General features: G+C 46.2%; 1 protein-coding gene and 1 pseudogene across 1 annotated transcript in view; one reads left to right on the plus strand and one right to left on the minus strand.

Moving 5' to 3' along the window:
• Positions 1–19,901, plus strand: part of LOC120572864 — a 642,621-nt pseudogene that overhangs the window by 122,740 nt on the left and 499,980 nt on the right.
• LOC120572802 (low affinity immunoglobulin gamma Fc region receptor II-like) overlaps positions 1–19,901 on the minus strand; it is a 395,648-nt gene that overhangs the window by 39,038 nt on the left and 336,709 nt on the right.

A 19,901-nucleotide genomic window follows, 5' to 3' on the forward strand; every position in this document is an offset into this window, starting at 1 on the left:
CTTGTATTTCTCTGATTGTCTTCATGTGTATCAGATTGCCTGTCAAAATTGTAGCGTCATAATAATCCAAGTGTGTGTGTGCTGTCACTCTGAAGATGCATATAAGCCTGGTGTTCTTGTTCACTCATTTGAGAAACTGACTCCACACTGGGCTGCGGCCTTTTGTGAAATCATGTTGCTCCATATTTGCAAATATATCTTTTTTAATAAAATACAAAAACCCCAACTTGGTTTTAGCCTCAGTCTGTCTTATTTGTTTTCAATTTACTAAACTCTGAAACCTCTCCCCCTGCTGCAAAGGAAACTTCCACGACAGCTGTATGTTGGAGCTTAAGTGCAATAAGGAGCTTGAGGATGTAAATAAAAAAAGATAAACAAGAGAATTACCTTTGAGAAAGTTTGGAGGAAAGTCGGAGGTATGGAACCATTTTAAGTTGTGGGCGGTGACCACAGACAGTATGTGTCGGCTTTGTCGAGTGCATTAAGTGCGGCACGCTGCTCGTCTATGACAGCTGATAAAACGGTGACTTGGATGATGAACAGACACATGAAGCAGGCTCGCCGCGGCAGAAAAGATGAGAGTCAGCCTTCAACGTCCTCTTCTGTTACTTCTCCGGCCGGGCCGGGCTCGGACACAACGTGCATGGGCTCGGGTTGGGTTCGGCTTGATTTTTTTGGGCCCAATCTGGTGTGATGGTGTTCAGGTCTTCCTCAGTGAGGAGTAGAGGACCTCTGGCTCTGCTGGAGGCTCTGACTTACTTTATTATTAGACACCTCATACATGTGTAGCTAAGCAGTCCATTTTCATTTTCAATAGCCATGCAAACAGCTTAATCGGAATATTGATTTTCTAAATAAAATAAATAAACAAAAACTGAATATTTTGTGCATGTAAACATAATCAGTGTTTTGTCTTTTTGTAGTTATATCTTTTTATAGGAATAGCTCATTAGATTTCCATATTAAGGGGGGGAAATCCTCTTATTCTCTTTCTTTCAGTCTCATTTTCTGTAAGTACATGTGTGCATGTAAAAGTAGTCACTGTTATTTTGGGTAGTGTGTACACAGTGTACCGTGTATAACACCAGTGTGTAACAGTGATGTGTAGAGTGACTGTCTGCAGTCATGCACAGTCGTTTGCAGAAGTAGTACGATACACGCTGTCTGCATGTCTTGACCAGAGCACGTTCAGTAAATATTATTGGTAATGAAATATCAGTTGTCCGTGTACTGTTTGTATATGGAAACGTCCCAATGTTCCTTCATCACCATGAAGTGATGGAGACAAAGAACAGCAGTTGTACCTCTCTGTTTGATCTGATGTCTTTGATCACAGAAGTGTCAAAGTCTATTAGTTAAAGGGAAGAACAGTTTAAGTGTTCACAGATTTTTTTTTTCTTCTTCTTAACACTTGTTGCTGCTGTGAGATCTGAAAAGAAAACCTTAAGTCAGGTGAAATGGACTTCACGCCCACGGAGCTGCAATGCAGACTTGTTAACCGCAAGAGGAACAAGTCACGATGTGAACATGTCAGGGTGTCACACAGACCATTCATTATTAATGCATAAAATATAAATGTGAATCAAAATGTAGATGGCAATGATGAGATTCAAAAAATTTAAAATATTTTTCACAACATGGAAACCAAAGAAAGCATTTTAGAATTTACATGAAAGAGGATCAATAACAGTATGTGTAAAGCCCAGCTCAGACCAAAGATTTTCTGGACGAACATTCAGGAAGTGATCGCCGTGCTTGAAGCCGGCCGTAAAAGCTACCGACGTCATACAGTCGACACATTTTTGAAAGGAATTCTGGGAGATGAAGTCCCAGACACCCGCCTGAAATTACATCTAATGCCAAAGCTGTCGATAGAAACAACTTATCTCAAATCTTACGGACAATAACTTTAAAGCAAATATTTTCACCTAACACACTAAAACACAAAGGCACATTACTTTATTGTGAAATACCTACTTGGCATTCTTGATGTGTAGTTTAAAAACAGTTTATTTCAGTCTCTTTCTGATCCCCTTTTCAGTGGTTTAAAGGAGGCGAGGTGGTGTTGTGTTCACTTACTTGCAACTAAACTGCTGCAACATACGTAGAGAGAGTTTTCTTTGTTTCAAGATTATTAGAAGCTGCCTTGGCCAAAATGTTGTACGTGCACAACATACACTGATATAACCTCATGTTCATAAACCATCTCACGTTATGCATGCATGTGTATGTATGTATTTCTATGCATGAGAGTATGTATGTATGTATGCATGCAAGAAACACTGCCAGTCACAGAGGAAGGAGGAAGAGTTTTACTTGATGCGGATATACACTGAAAAAGAAGTCAAGACCTCATTTCACCAACTGTTAGGATGGAGGACACATCTCTACTCTGGCTGCTCTGTAAGTAAACTGTGTTTCTGAAAAATATCAGCTGAAAGAAATAGGGATCGACTGATACTGTTTTTTCAAGGCCGATACCGATTATTAGTAGTTAATGTAACCGATATTTGGAACTGATTTGCATTTACAGTTAAAATGAAAGAAATAAATACAAGATGAAAGGAAAACTGATATATCTAAAGTCTGGTTTTTACAGTTTACAATTATGATAATGTAATTTTGAAAGATTAAGTAAATCATCTAAAGCTTGTTTTTAGCATGTTCTTTTCATTTATTATTTCAACTTTGATCCGAACCAAACTCCAACTAACCAAAGTGTCTTATCTCTTCAGTTCTGACCTCACTGCTGAGCTGCCCAACAAACCAAGGTCAGTACACTGTTTTCTTGATAGAAAACGTTGTGTTTAGAGTACTTTTAGAATGTGTAGAGGGCTATGGTGAGTGTTCAAATAGAGGTTTTTGATCATTTAGAAGCCAGATGTCTCATTTATCAAAACATGCGTAGAACAAGTTTTCATTGTGTGTGTTAAAAATATTTGTACGAACAAAAACCTGCACATGAACAACGATACATCTCACCTACATCTACATCTGCTGGCTTGTTTACACTTATTCACATATAGAAACTCCCCCAGAATACCAGATATGGTTACCCACATCCCTTTGAAACTCGGAGTGTCTTTAATGTAGAGATACTTGTTGTGGGCAAAAGTAGAAAACGAGAAAGATAAAGCATCACACACAATGAGATTAAGATTACAGAGCGTTCTGTGAGCAAACATGAAGGAAGGTTTCCCAGCTTAGATCAATTACTGCAAGTGTAAAGAAATCAGCTGATTCCTTACATTTCCCAGATAATTCATGTGAAGTATCAGAGGCACAGTCAAACTTTGTCACAGTAGCAGTGATTGTCACAGTAACTTTGATGTGATATATTTTTTAAAGGTGCTCTAAGCGATGTTGGGTGACATTACTTCTTGTTGACGTTCACAGTATTTTCAAACAAAACGAGACTAACTCGCCCCTCCCTCCTCCTCATCCCGTCCCCTCTCCCTCCCTTTCGTGCTTCAGCGCACTAACCCCCCCCATCCCCAAATCCTTCTTGTCGGTTATTGGCTAGAACGCTGGAACACTGTTTGTTATGTTTGGTGGTGCAGGTTGGCGAAGTTTGTTTTTGTTTCTGGAGCCTGGGCTGTCTACAGAGACTGCGTTTTTTTTTTTACAGTGTGTTCAGGGGACAGACAGCTAGCAGATAGTGAGGAGATGTTTTTTTACAGTGTGTTCAGGGGACAGGCAGCTAGCAGATAGTGAGGAGATGTTTTTTACAGTGTGTTCAGGGGACAGACAGCTAGCAGATAGTGAGGAGATGTTTTTTACAGTGTGTTCAGGGGACAGGCAGCTAGCAGATAGTGAGATGTTTTTTACAGTGTGTTCAGGGGACAGACAGCTAGCAGATAGAGAGGAGATGTTTTTTACAGTGTGTTCAGGGGACAGACGGCTAGCAGATAGTGAGGAGATGTTTTTTACAGTGTGTTCAGGGCAGGCACGGCGTTATGGGTTACGGTCTCAGAGTCATCGCTGCAACCAGGAGATGAAGGAGAGCTGAGATCCACAACGCTAGCACATCTTTGTCTCGGCCACCGCAGGATGCTAACGCGGCTAGCGCGGTTAGCGCGAGCAGCGCCGGTGCTAGTGCCTTTGCCTCTGCCTCTCGAGTGGATGATATAGCCCCTATGGATATAGCCCTGTGGATCGGTCTTCTGTGGATGAGCCCGCAACTCAACCAGTGCTAAAGTATCCGGTCACTTCTTCTGCTGAGTTTAATTGTGTAGGACCGCCAGAGGATAACAGTAAGGTATGTGGCTACTCTGCCTGTAGTGTATTATGTCGTTATATGAGATATATGGATTAAAATAATCAATTCATAACCCGCTACAGAAGCTGCAGGCGCAGTTCTATTTCTATAACAGCTTATTACTGTTGTCAAGTTGTTTTTCCCTTATGGTTTTCTCTTGTTATGGCCAATAATGCTTTAGGGCTATTAATGCGATTTATTTATTTTTGTTAAACATGTTTATAACATGAATCATCACACTAAAGTAAGGAAATAACTTGAGTCTTGTTTTACATGACAGATGACGTCAGGCCAGCTGACAGTCTTGCCTGGGCCGGGACGAGATCTTAGATGGGCCCCCCCTCGCGGCCAGATCTCTCCTTTCCCTTGCTCTTCCTCTCCTCACATCTCTCACTGAAATTAAGTGTGTAATCAGTCTCTGATCCATCCTGCTCAGACTCTCCGACAGGGCAGCGAGCCCCCCGCACCTCTCTCTCTCTCTCTCTCTCTCTCTCTCACGGACTGCTCTCTGCGGCAGCGGGCCCCTCCCACCCCCCAGTATTTTCTACCTACTGACCACCAAAGTTAACGTGTGTCAGTTTAAGACTAATACTTAACAAATGTTACGTTACTACATCCAAACTTCTCTTTTTACCTCCTCTATTACAGTCCACTTACCTCACCACCTTTTTAAATATTTGTTTAAAATACTCTAAGGCCTCTATTTCTCCCTCTCCTTTCGACCATCTAACATTGAGCATACAACTCAAATCAATACAATATCAAATTGATCAGTGGCCAAACCATTATGTTTGTTCTTGACCACCATCAGGACAATTAAAGAAAACAAATAAAACTTTTATGTAATTCAAATATTATGCTACATATTTTTCCACAAATAGGCCTATTTAAAAAAAAGATTTTTAATTCTTCCATAATTTAATGAGGGCCCAGTTCTGGGCCCCCTACGGGCCCGGGACAACACACGTTTGTCCTCTCGGCCGGGCGTGGATGACGTTGTCAATGAACACGTTCTGTGACCGAGTATTGATTGAAACTGTCGGGCAGTGTTGTTGATTTGTATATTGTTGAAAACTTAAAACAGTTGAAAAGAATTGTGAAATATTCGGCCTTATGTTATACGAGCAGAACTAAACTATGTTTTGGGGAAATATTAGATTGCTGACCACTTTTACAGTCTATAGGCCTTAGGTTAGGACAGATGCGCTATAGCGCAGCCAGGTATGGTGCGTAATGGAGATTCCAAAGCGCTCTTCTTTTGGTCAGAACCAAGGAGAGCAATCGCGGATAGGTCCGTCCTTTGCACGAAACTTTTACAATGCAACAACATATAAATAGCATCAAGCTATTACAATCTTTATTATGTAAGCACATATAATATATATAATATAACAGTATATATAATCAGTCATTTTTATTAGGTTAAACAGGGATTTGATAACGTTTTTAATTTAAGGCCCACCCACAATTGGTCTGGCCCATCCAAAACTGGAATCCTGGCGCCGGGGTTGGTTGCGGGGAGGGGGCGGGAAAAAAAGGAGAGGGGGTTTTTTTTTGGGGTGGGGAGAGGGGGAGAAAAAAGAAAAAAAAAAAGAGGGGAAAGGTAGAGAGGGGAGGAAAGAAAAAAAAAAAAAAAAAAAAAAAAAAGAGATAATGTATTTTAAGAAAAAAAAAAAAAAAAAAAAAAAAAAAAAAAATTTAATTTTTTTTTAGGGTACAGGCAGCTAGCAGATAGTGAGGAGATGTTTTTTTACAGTGTGTTCAGGGGACAGGCAGCTAGCAGATAGTGAGGAGATGTTTTTTACAGTGTGTTCAGGGGACAGGCAGCTAGCAGATAGTGAGGAGATGTTTTTTACAGTGTGTTCAGGGGACAGGCAGCTAGCAGATAGTGAGGAGATGTTTTTTACAACTGGAACTGTTGTAACTAATTGCTGGTGTAACAAGCTCGCTGACCGCGCTATCACTCTCACACACGGGCCATTTAGCTAGCAGGAAGAGGGGAGCTGCAGGCCGGGGTCTGTGGAGGAAGGAAGGCCGTGCAGCGAGGCAGCAACACAGGCAGCACCGGCAGCTGAACTCCGACACACAGTCTTACCAAATTTGCAATAAGCCATCAATTTTATTAAAACGGCCCATATTTGAGCTTTATATAGTTGATTTCTCGCTTAAAAAAGTCTCAGAAGTGAATTCAATAACGTAATAGCCCAACAAACAATGTATAACTTTGCAATGAGACCTGCTGTCGAGTCTCCCATGTGTTTCTATGTAGTTTTCTGAATATTCATGAGCATACCATATTTGGAAGAAAAGCTCTTGTTCCAAATAGAGCCATATTCACAGGGTAGTTAAGGGCCTAATAAAATAGCATTCTGGCAATTTTCAGCCCAACCAATGTTACATACCCCATTAGGAGACCTTAAGGAACAGTGTAAAATACCCTATATAATCATTCTATCACCCCTTTAAGAGATTTTCTTAAAATGAAGTTAATACCTTTTAGAAAAATGTCACCTGGGGTAAAACTCCCCCTGCTTCTACCCTGATTTGCATTTGTATAGCTCACAGCATTTTCATTTACATGTTAAAGCCTCCCGTAGAATTAGAGGGAGGAGGAGGTCATGGGGGGACAACTGCCAAGCAAGGCCCACGTTAATTTCCAACAATTCACGGCAGTTTTTGGTGTTGCATGTAAATTGCCGCGTGCAGTCGAACCTGAAGTTCCATGACAATCTACAGTGCCGCTTACTGACGAAAATCCCACTTTTCATGCAGTGTTTATGAACTCATGCTAAAGTTGACTAAAAAGAGGAATACAAAAAAATCATCTTTTATAAATTGATCTTAATGCCTTAATTCTTTTTTTTTTATTCATTCACAAAAAATTGTTGTCCTTAAAGGTTGGATTTTTCCAAAAAAATTTAATTGAGGCAATTTTTTTTATTCCTCTTTTTAGTCAACTTTAGCATTGGTTCATAAACTTATGAGCACCACTGAAAATAAATCCTTGCACTTTTCTCACCAACGATTTTAATGTATTACAGTTTAATTGTGTATATATTCATTAATTGTTGCCTTACACCTGTAGCTCCATACTATTAATTATGTGTGGTGATTTTCTGTATGAAGTTGACAACATCACAGGGTTGATTTACGAAGCGGAAAATTTAAAATGTTAGTTTTGTCACAAATAGCACATTAAGAACATGGGGCAGATTAAAACATATTCTAGGGATATACCAAACGCTTGTGGAATAACCCATCAATCACCCTACAGTGGAGATCATGAAATTTTTGTATTTTATTTTGTTATTTCAGGACAATGCACATTTGATGAACAATTACAGCAGTACACGTAAAAGTGCCAGATTGTAGCCCAAAGGCTAATTTCCATCTGTATTCCATTTGGCAGGTAGAAATTACAATAAAAAAGACAAAAGATATACACTAGTAGCATTTTCTATGTAAAACAGAGTCAATGACTATGACAACTAATGACAACTATTGGAGATATTTCTCATATCAGTATAAAGCCATTTGAACAATTGGTAATATAATTCAATTTTACTAATAAGGACATTTTAGATATCTTCAGTTAAAGAGCTGGATCACAGATAACTTTGATCTAAACTATAATAGGACTACAGAACCCTCGGCTACTCAGAGGCTATTCCTAAACTCAGGAGAAAACAAGAAATGAATAGGGAAAGTGTACAAACACCTTATAGAAGCACAGGCAGATAATTATTTTCTCAAAAAAATATATGAGGGTTGGAACAAATAACTTCAAATAAATAACCAATAATAAATAAATATAACCAACACCATTACCACCAATGAGAATCTGCGTCTCATACAATATAAGCTCATGACAAGGATATACTATACTAAATCAAAAATAAATAAATCAGATGCCTCTATCTCACCTGTTTGTGTAAAATGTGGCACACATAAGGAGACAATAATACAATACAATTAGTCTCTTCACAACTGGGTCCTGGCTCTGTTTCTGACACTAAATTATTTTTTTTACATTTATTTCTCACCACAAATATCCCCTTTTTACACAGCTTTCAAATCAAGTCAAGTCAGTTTTAATTAATGTGTTGCTGATTCATCAGGTATTTCCAAATTGCATCAGCCTCAAGCTCTAGCCCTTTCCGCATTGCTGCTGTTTGACGAGTTCCTTGCCGAATTCTGTGAACAAGTCCATCTTCAGATTTTTCACTAACATGACACACATCTCTAAAGTGAGAGGCAGTCACTCTGGGCCTTCTCAGCTGGTTCCACTCCATGCAGCTACTCTGCTCTCTTGTGGTGGACTCATAGTTGTGTATGTCCCAGCTGACCTGTAGGCACTGCAAATGGCGCTGTTCTTCTTCAGTGGTGACAAAACTGCAGGCTGTTGACTCTAGATGGTATCCATGAAGGGGTAGAGATGGACGTGGTGGGGCAACTTGAAAGGATTGGTCTCTCCTTGTTGCTGCTGGCTGCTGATAAGACAGTGGGCTTCCACTTTGGACCATCCCGAGGCTTGAGTTGGTGAGCAGGACGTCACCGCTGATGGCCATACTGCAGACTATTGGTGCCTCAGCCGGGGGGAACTCTTTGTAGGCCTCGGTCACCTGGAGGTTGACTAGTACTTTATCAATATACTGAAATACCAAGTAACTACAATTTCACATCACACATGTAGTAATAAAAAAGACCAAATTGGCTATTTGATATGGTATGGGACCTGGGTTTTATTCCGGCTTGCAGTCGTTTCACGGTCCCATCCCGTCTCTCTCACTCCCATTTGTTTCCGGTCAGTCTCTACTGTCCTGTTCATTTAAGGCATAAAAAGCCTTGAGTCTTGGGTTTAGCAGCGAGGACAACCATCCTATCCACTGGGCCTGGCTTAACACCCTGTTGGTCATAATGGGTTTCAACATATCCCCAATCAGTTTGTAAAGACGTATTTAACAACAACAACAAACATAATCACCAAAGTTCTAGGCTTGTGCCATTGTTGTTCTCCCTCAGTGCAGCTTAAGACAGGGGGAACTGCAGACAAATTCAGCTCACTGTAATGCGCCGACTGAAACAACAATGCAACGCAGTGGTTGCAAATTGCTGCTCCCGCAATACACCAGCACCTATGATGTAGTAACTCCACAGGGTTTGAATCTTTCAGGACCACCTGCAAAATAAAGCTGTCTAGGTAAATACTCAGGCCTATCTAGGCTTGATCATTCACTGGGCACTTTATGAAAGAGAAAGCATAGCAAGGAAGTAAGAGAGCACTAACCCAGTGGGGATCCAGCTGAATAAACTTACCTGCCTGGCCACTGTTTCTACTAAATTTGAGTCGAGCTAAACTTGTATGAGAGAAAACTACAATACTGTAGGCCTAGACCTAATAATTAATTTTCATCTTCAATTCAAAAAATTAAATAGAAGCAGAATATAAAACGTACGTATGTGCTTGTGTTTTATGTTCATCATCATGGATAAGGCTGAGCAATTTTATCGATTCTGCGATAAAATCAATATTTTTTCCCCCAAGAAAGTATCGATTTTTATGCCGCGAGTATCGATACATAAGTCCCATTCAAATCCCCCGTCTTTACCCCCGTTCACGTTGCCGCAAGAGCGATTTGGTCAGCCAGCCGCTAGTGTCGCTGTAGAGCAGCCATCGTCAACTGGCGGCCCGCCGCCAAAGCTTTTAGTCTGGCCCGCAGAATAATCATGAATTCACAAAATGTAAAGAGCAAAAAATGCGTTCTGTTATTTATCATTTCAAGCATTTAGAGCAAAAACCCAGCCCCCTGTATTTACATCTCTATTCACATGCCGGGATTCTGTAGCCTACAGCGATGCCCGAGCTCCACACACACGGCTGAGCTGAGATGTGTGTGCGTTAAAACACAAGCTAAAACAAAAGCTGTCGGTTTGTAGTCTAACTGTTTATCTTAGTTTGCCGGGAATCTGGAAATTTTGACAAATTCTTGTAAACCTCAAGCGTGTTTTACAGTAACCGCAGCTGAGCTGGCGCTTTCATATGTGACGTCATGAAATCGCCGTGACTATTTATACCTGCGCTGGTAGTCGCGACACTAGCTGCAGTCTTCTCCTGAACAGCGGTGGCGCTAATGAGCAAAGGCTACCGACGTTGCTCTTTCTACTGACTAGAAGAAGAAGAAAAAGGTAAACAACGGCAGAACTGGCAGCAGCATTGCCGTCAATGCTTTGATTTGATTCAGTGATCTACTTTGTCGGATCAAGCCTTTTATTCACCATAAAAGAGCTCATCTTAATCCAGTAAATTTACCAGAGAGACTTGCAGTCACTGTGAGAGTCCTGGCATCCGGTTGTCGGCAAACTCGTTCAGGACATAGACAGTATATAATGGACCAATAGACCCCGTTGCTCTGGACGGAGACCAGTGAAGGCTATTAGAAGCACTTTTCCGGTGATGGCCAGCTTTACTGCGCAGCCTCCAACTGAGAGAATAGGCTCGTTTGAGATGAGCCAGATCTGCGCAGAATCGATCACCGGCGATCGCCGCCCAATGCATGCCGGTTAGATTTGTGTCCGACTTGATCCCGACTTGCTCTGATGTCATGCACACGTGGGCAACGATAATCTCACGAGACCAAGGCGGCCGCAGTTCTGAGACGCAGGTAGCGCAGTTGCTTTTCACCAACTGCAAGAGCCAGGCAGACGCAGGGCATGCTGGGAAACGCCGGCCTCTCAGCTGATCTAACAGCTGATTGGTTCAGAATCGACTCAACATGATGACGTTTTATATAAACTTTTTATTGATTTTGAATCGGAGGGATTTTAACTGCTATTTGTCTGATTTAAAGGCTTATTCTGTACAGCACACCTGTTGTTGTTACGGTCCGGCACTGTTGTTCCTGTCCCCGTTTGTTTTCCTTTTCCCTTTTTCCCTGTGTGTGTTGTCTGTGTCTGTCTCCTCCTGCTGTGCAGCCCAGTCAGAGGATCTAGGTCAGGGGGCGTGGCCATTACCTCCAGCTGCAGCTCATTGTCACCAATCAACCAGCAGTTATCTACCGGCTGGCCACCTCTCCAGCCAGTTGTTCCTACACCACCTGTGGTAACTGGCTCCCTGCATCTCAGTTCAGTTGTTACCCTCTCAACATTGTAGTTGTCTCTCCACGCTTGTAACCTGTCTCTCCTTCAATCAGATCCTCTGTTCCTGCTGCCTGCCTGCCGCCACTCCCCCGCAACCTGCCATCTGTTGTCTGATATCCTCGTCATCCAGCTCTCAGTGCTACTAGCTCTCCACCCCACTCAGCTCCTATCCCGGTCTGAAGCTGCTCCACCCTGAACTGTTTTCTCTCTGCCAAAACACGCAGAATAAACAACATCTGTAATCACTCTCTTTGTCCGTGTGTCCGTCTCTGCGCCTGAGTCCCCACCAAGCTTAACAGTTGTGAGGCTGATAGTTATGTTTAGAAGTCAGAGAGACTAAATCTGATCAGATTACAGATCATCTACAGTCTGTTGTTAATTAAAATCAGCAACAGATCGCATGTAGAGCATTCTGACAGCAACTCTGTCATAATAAAATCAACTGGAGACTGTGTAGGAGCTGATATATGGGTCTGATAACATTTTATTAAATCGGAATCGGACCACAGTGTTTATGTCACTTCCTGTTCAGCCTGAAGGCTGCTGGAATCAGCTGGAAAACTGTCCGACTTGAGAGCAGATTTTTGTCACCGCCCCCTGCTGCTCCCGCCTGCTCTCGTCTACTTTACATGCAAGGCGCAGTTCATCTCGAACGAGCCTATTGTGACGTGAGCAACGTGTCTGAAAGTGTGAAGTCTTCTGGTAGCTGTGCCAAGAGAAATCTCAATCATTCCCAATCTTACAGAGCCGGAGAGCGTAGGTGTATGTAAGGAGATAACATAAGCACAGGCTAATTATTGCTAACTAACATGCTAGTTAACATTAGTAATTAAACTTAAAACATTGTCGTGTTTCTTTGGAACTAAACAATGGACAAATAGAGTCTTCAAACATTTGTGATGTAAAGTTATTCGCAGTCAAGTGACGTAAAAAAAAATGGCGGTCAGCGGAATGCTAACAGGAGGTGATGGCCAGTTAGCAACAAAATGGCGCCATAGATGGCTCGAGTCCTGAACCCCCTTGGTTTTTTTTCTTTGTGGCGCGCCGCTGAAAAAAAGAGCCGTGCGCGACCTCGGCTCGCGCGCCATAAATCGGACGCACCCGCCGGATATTACATAATTTTGACGTCACGATGTCGCGCCACCTTGGACGCGTCTACTATATAACAGCTTTCACTGCTGGCTGAACAAACCAAACTCTCCGCTAGAGCGGACAATCTGGAGCTACTTAATATGCACGTGAATGACGCGATCGTTATGTTCGAGTGATGATGATGATGATGGTTGTATTATTTTGCAACAACATCGTTTCATTGCAAATGAGGCATACAGGACGAGTGCATAGCCTGCTTATCAGTCCATTCATCATTAAAGCTGGGCTTTTGGCTTTTCCACGTCAACTTTTCCTTTCAGCCTCTTTGACAGTGACATGTTTACCTGACAACAGCTTTTCTTTCTGCAAGCATTTTCCACCAATCAGGATGCTGCATACTACAATAATGTTTCCATAATCACAGACTTTAACCATCACTCCTCAGTGAACTGCCTCCTAGTCTGAGATCTTTTTCTAGTTAAAGAGCCAGTTATCATTATGGAGTTTCCATGTTTTTTAGGAGTTTGCTCACACTAATACATGTTAAAAAAATAGTAGCATTAATTCAGTAAGAAAGTGAAAATTTCGAACAAGAATAGGCGTATTAGGTATAAATTCATTTTATTTTATTTATTTGAAAGTCCGGCCGCCAGAGTGCTTAGAAAAATTCTGAAAAAAAATGTAGTTGATGATCCCTGCTGTAGACTCTCCGTCCAGTCAGAGACATATATTGTGTAATTGATGTTTTCAGTTCAATTAATTAAATCCAAGTAAATGGAACACTCACAAGATGTCACCAAAATCACTCTGTCCCCTTTAAATCTTTCAGAAAATGATGTAAGTGTATCGAAATATATCGAATCGTATCGAATCATATCGTTGGCTGAATATCGTGATATATATCGTATCGTGAGCTGAATATCGTGTATCGTATCGTATCATGAGATTAGTGTATCGCTACAGCCCTAATCATGGACCTTAGCTGAACCCCCAAGAACGTTAATACTGGGTTACAACAGTATAGTAGCGTGGCTGTTATGTTTGGGACCAGCTGGCTGTGTGTTTCTGTTTGTTTTCCTCTGCCGTTAGTATTTTTGTTGTTGCTCTGCCTCTCTCTCCCTGTCTCTGTTGCTTTCCCTCCTCCCCTGCTGCCTACTCCCTGCTTTCCTCCTCCCCTCCTGCCTACTGCTGGCCAGCTGACTACACACACCTGCTGCCAATCACCATCACTGCTCTCCCGCTGCTCACGCCTGCCATCCATCAGCAATCAAGCACAGTACTTCAACCCCAGCCCAACAGACCATCTTCGCTGGATTGTTGCTTCAGCTTCTCTGCTCCACTTCCTCCCTCTGTTCCAGTCAGCTGGTCTCTCCGTTCAGTCCTCCTCCCACGGCACCCTACATCGCTCTACCTCCGCTTCCACGCTCCAGCCAGCCCTCCTCCGCTCCTCGGCTCCCCCGTTCCAGTGCCTCCTCCGCGGCTTCCCAGCCCCGGTTTCCCTGCATCTCCCTGAGCTCCCTGGTCATCCTAGGATTTCCCCTCGAGCCCCTGCCATCCTGGTTTCTTCTCCTGCATCCCTCACCATCCAAGGTTTTCCCCCCGTACTCCTCCCTCCTAGTCTGTTCAATAAATAAGTTTGCTTTTTGAGCACTGCATTTGAGTCCGTTCTGTCCAATGTCACAGAACAATCCAGCAAACTTGGACTCAGCAGGCTCACCCCAACTCCCCACTATGCCTGATTCCCCGTCGCTGGACCTCTCTTTCTCCGTGGCCGCTCAGGGGGCGATGCTCTGCCAGCATGCAACAGCCATCTCCGCTATGCAGTGTGCCCTAGTTTTCCGGGGGCAGCCAGTAACTTACCAGTCTGACGAGGCCAGGGTGTGTTTTGTCGCCGGGTTGCTCCGCGACCGGGCCCTCTCGTGGTTCACTTCGGTGAACGCAGGACGGCCCGATCTCCTATCCTCGTACTCCGCTTTCACGGAGGAACTAAAAAGAGTGTTTGATCGCCCCGTGCAGGGTGCTGAGACTGATTCCCGTTTATGGCATCTCCGTCAGGGGCCTCGCAGTGTCGCGGAGTATTCGGTTGATTTTCGCATTCTGGCCACTAGATCAGGCTGGAACAGTCCGGCTCTCCGTCGCGCGTTCCTGAGTGGGCTTAGCGAACGTATGAAAGACCTGCTGGCCGCTAGGGACGTGCCGGAGAGCCTGGACCGCCTTGTCGAAACTGCAATCGACTTAGATAATCGCATCCGGGAGAGAGAGAGAGAGCGCTCGCTCCGCGCCTCTCCCTCTCCCCGGTCCTGCCCACCGCCTTCCCGGGTCTCTGCTCCCTCGCCTTCCCAGCCACGTTCAGTCTGTCCTCCGGCGCCTCCATCTCCGCCCCCCCCGGAACCTATGCAATTGGGTCGTGCCCGCCTTACGCCCGAAGAGCGAGAGCGCCGCCGTTTGGCCGGGGTCTGCATCTACTGCGGTAACCCCGGTCATTTCATTTCCACCTGCCCCCGTCCGGCCAAAAGAGTTGGCTCGCCGGTAGCAGTGGGAGCTCTGGCGAGCCAAACCTCTCCCAACCCTCGCCTCCTATTGGAGGTATCCCTGTCCTGGCAAGAGATAACACTCCCTCTGGGAGCCTTGGTTGATTCCGGTGCCGATGAAAACTTTCTTGATATCGAAGTCGCTCGACAACTCTCCATTCCCCAAATTTCCCTCGACAAGCCCCTTCACGTCATCGGTCTCAATAATCGTTCCCTCACCACCGTTACCCATCGCACACCCCCGCTCCATCTCCTAACCTCCGGTAATCATCATGAAACCCTCCCTTTTCACCTCATCTCCTCTCCTGCGTCCCCCCATTGTTCTTGGTCTCCCCTGGCTCATCTCTCACAACCCCAATGTTGACTGGGCACGGGGGAAGATCAGGAATTGGAGTACTCAGTGTCACGCGTCCTGCCTGTTATCTGCGCCCGCCCCCGGTAAGCCCGCTCAGCCTCTCACTCCTCCAGTTCCCCCTGATTTAACGCTAGTTCCCCCTGAGTACCATGACCTGGCTCAGGTGTTTAGTAAGGAGCAGGCCTTGTCTTTACCCCCCCACCGCCCTTATGACTGCTCCATAGCTCTCCTCCCGGACGCGCCCCTCCCATCCAGTCGGCTGTTCAATCTGTCGCGTCCGGAGAGGGAGGCTATGGAGCAGTACATCAAAGATTCCCTGACCGCTGGGATCATTCGGCCTTCCTCGTCGCCTCTAGGCGCTGGTTTCTTCTTTGTGGCCAAGAAAGACAAAACTCTACGTCCCTGTATAGACTACCGGGGGCTTAACTCCATAACGATAAAGAACAAGTATCCACTTCCCCTTATGGATTCGGTGTTTGAGTCCCTCTCCCGGTCCGCTATATTCACCAAGCTTGACCTTAGAAACGCCTATCATCTTGTGCGGATCCGGGAGGGGGACGAGTGGAAAACGGCATTTAATACGCCGTTAGGCCACTACGAGTATTTAGTTATGCCGTTTGGCCTCACTAACGCCCCCGCCGTTTTCCAGTCCCTCGTTAACGACGTCCTCCGTGACTTCTTGCATCGGTTCGTTTTCGTCTACCTTGACGACATCCTGATCTTCTCCCATGACCCAGTCCAACACACCGAACATGTCCGGTTAGTGCTGCAGCGGCTTCTGGAGAACAGGTTGTTTGTCAAGGCTGAGAAATGTGAATTCCATGTCCCTTCCATACAGTTTCTAGGGTTCATCATCGAGAGTGGGCGGCTCTGCGCAGACCCAGCCAAAATCCAAGCCGTAGCGGACTGGCCCACTCCCACCTCTGTTAAGCAATTACAGCGTTTTTTGGGCTTTGCTAACTTCTACCGTCGTTTCATTTGCAATTTCAGTTCCCTGGCCGCCCCTCTCACTCGCCTCACCTCCCCCTCAGTTCCCTTTATCTGGTCTCCCGAAGCCGCTGCAGCCTTCTCCCTTCTCAAGGCCCGGTTCACCTCCGCCCCCATTCTGACCAACCCTGACCCCTCTCTCCAATTTGTAGTGGAGGTCGACGCCTCTGACGCGGGCGTTGCGGCCACCCTGTCCCAGCGCTCTCTCTCTGACCACAAACTCCACCCCTATGCCTTCTTTTCCCGCCGCTTGTCCCCCTCTGAGCAGAACTACAGCGTGGGAGACCGGGAGCTGTTAGCCGTGAAGTTGGCCCTCGAGGAGTGGAGGCACTGGCTGGAGGGCGCTGAGCACCCCTTTCTGGTTTGGACCGACCACAAGAACCTCTCCTACATACATACTGCCCAAACACTGAACTCCCGCCAGGCACGGTGGGCCCTGTTTTTCAACCGGTTCAACTTCACTCTCTCATATCGCCCAGGATCTCGCAACATCAAACCCGACGCTCTGTCCCGTCTCCACTCCTCCGAGCACCCGGGTGATCAGCCTGACCCTATCCTCCCCCGTTCCTGCCTTGTCGCCTCCCTTGTCTGGGAGGTTGAGTCCGCCGTCCGCCGTGCTCAGTCCACGGATCCAGACCCTGGTACCGGTCCCCCTAACCGTCTCTTCGTCCCTCCGAGTGCCCGCTCCCAGGTTCTCCAGTGGGCGCACGCCTCCAAGTTCAGCTGCCATCCAGGAACTGCCAGGACAACCTTCCTGCTCCATCAACGTTTCTGGTGGCCCAACATGGACAAGGACTGCCGGGAGTTTGTGGCAGCTTGTGAGGTGTGCGCCCGCTCCAAAGCGTCCCACCAGCCGCCCGCCGGTCTGCTCCGCCCCCTCCCAGTCCCCGGTCGGCCCTGGTCACACATCGCTCTGGATTTCGTCACAGGCTTGCCCGATTCCCATGGAAATACTGTCATTCTCACAGTTGTGAGCCATTCCTCTGGCCAAACTGCCTTCATCCATGGAAACCGCCCGCCTGTTGGTCCACCACGTTTCCGCCTCCATGGTATCCCCCTGGACATTGTCTCCGACCGGGGACCCCAGTTCACATCGCAGGTCTGGAAGTCCTTCTGCCAAGCACTCGGCACTACGGTCAGCCTGTCATCTGGTTACCACCCTCAGACCAATGGACAGACCGAGCGGGCGAATCAGGACCTGGGGGCGGCTCTTAGGTGTGTGGCGTACCGTAACCCTTCGGCATGGAGCACCCACCTTCCATGGGTCGAGTACGCCCATAACTCCCTCGTCAGCGCTGCCACTGGGATGTCCCCCTTCATGTGCGCCATGGGGTTCCAGCCTCCACTGTTCCCAGCCCTGGAAGAAGAGGTGGCAGTCCCGTTAGTTCGGATCCATCTGCGGCGGTGTCGACGGGTGTGGAGGGAGGCCAGGGCTGCCCTCCAGCGAACCGCTTCCCGAAATAAACGCCTCGCTGACCGCCACCGGACTCCAGCTCCCGTCTACCAGCCTGGCCAGAAGGTGTGGTTATCCTCCCGGGACCTCCCCCTCCACACCTCTTCCAAGAAGCTCACCCCCCGGTTTGTGGGACCCTATACGGTCGAGGCCGTCCTGAACCCCGCCGCCGTCAAACTCAGACTCCCGCCTCATTTCAAGATACATCCAGTCTTCCACGTCTCCCAGCTTAAACCAGTCTCCACCAGCTCTCTCTCCGCCCCAGTGGCAGCTCCTCCTCCTCCCCGGATCATCGACGGCCATCCGGCCTATACGGTACGCCGCCTCCTGGACGTGCGACGAAGGGGCCGGGGGTACCGGTACCTTGTGGAATGGGCCGGCTACGGTCCGGAAGAACGATCCTGGATACCGGCCAGCCAGATCCTCGACAAGTCGCTCATAACGGACTTCTACAGGGCCCACCCGGACAAGCCTGGCGGTCCGCCCGGAGGCGTCCGTTGAGGAGGGGGTACTGTTATGGTTGGGACCAGCTGGCTGTGTGTTTCTGTTTGTTTTCCTCTGCCGTTAGTATTTTTGTTGTTGCTCTGCCTCTCTGTCCCTGTCTCTGTTGCTTTCCCTCCTCCCCTGCTGCCTACTCCCTGCTTTCCTCCTCCCCTCCTGCCTACTGCTGGCCAGCTGACTACACACACCTGCTGCCAATCACCATCACTGCTCTCCCGCTGCTCACGCCTGCCATCCATCAGCAATCAAGCACAGTACTTCAACCCCGGCCCAACAGAGCATCTTCGCTGGATTGTTGCTTCAGCTTCTCTGCTCCACTTCCTCCCTCTGTTCCAGTCAGCTGGTCTCCCCGTTCAGTCCTCCTCCCACGGCACCCTACATCGCTCTACCTCCGCTTCCACGCTCCAGCCAGCCCTCCTCCGCTCCTCGGCTCCCCCGTTCCAGTGCCTCCTCCGCGGCTTCCCAGCCCCGGTTTCCCTGCATCTCCCTGAGCTCCCTGGTCATCCTAGGATTTCCCCTCGAGCCCCTGCCATCCTGGTTTCTTCTCCTGCATCCCTCACCATCCTAGGTTTTTCCCCCGTACTCCTCCCTCCTAGTCTGTTCAATAAATAAGTTTGCTTTTTGAGCACTGCATTTGAGTCCGTTCTGTCCAATGTCACAGTGGCATGAGGTAAAGAGACAGTAAACGTGAACAAAGTCCAGATGACCAGCGGGGACTGGCAAAGCAAAGTCACCAGCTATTTTCAGCCATTCAGTAGTTTATGTACAGTGTAATAGTTTGTAAATGTTGGGGCAGCCTTAAAAATCGTAACAACCATCTGTCAATATGACCATGTAGCCTTTTTTAGACTGGCTACTGTACCAGACTTTTTTTTACCTTTGATGTTTTTTGAACATGAAATGACTCCCTGAGCAGCTGATGGCTACTTTGCATACGCACATTTTCAATCAGGAAGGCCTATGCCTGATGTTATGTTTAACACAATGCAATAGTTAGCGCATCTGTGAAAACTTGACACAATCACTTATTTAGTAGGTTAGTAGTTTAGTAGAAATAGGCTACTAAAAATATGTCTGTTAACTAAAAGGGCAGTGCAATAATGATAATAATAAAAAGCCTACCTTTCTGACATGTAGTAAATCTTTGAAATTGCTGTGGGATCCCCTCTGCTGTGAGACTCCCTCCTTTTGATTCCTTTAATTTGTCGCTGGCACTGTAAACAGCGTTGACCATTGGTGCGGTTCTAGAAAGTGGAGATGCCAACTTCCGGCACAATCTTGGGCAAGACAGTGGCGTACCTGCATTTGTGCGTAAGAGCGCAACTACGGTCGAAGTTTGGGGATTGGAATCACAGTGGATTGTCATGTCAAGAGAAACACACCCCAAGTGTGGGCAACAGGCGCATCATGTTATCGAAGTAAACACACGCAAATGTAATAGCTGCTGTGATAGCTTCGCTCGTGTACATTTGTCCTGGCTCTCCATAATAATAATAATAATAAACACTGATGGAATGCAGTTTTGTGTGGGTTGTAAATGACCATGTGAGTTGTATTTTAATTTAATGTTGCTTTTTGAATGGTTAA

The sequence above is a fragment of the Perca fluviatilis genome, chromosome 14 (genome assembly GCF_010015445.1).
Source record: "Perca fluviatilis chromosome 14, GENO_Pfluv_1.0, whole genome shotgun sequence".
NCBI classification, from domain to species: Eukaryota; Metazoa; Chordata; class Actinopteri; order Perciformes; family Percidae; genus Perca; species Perca fluviatilis.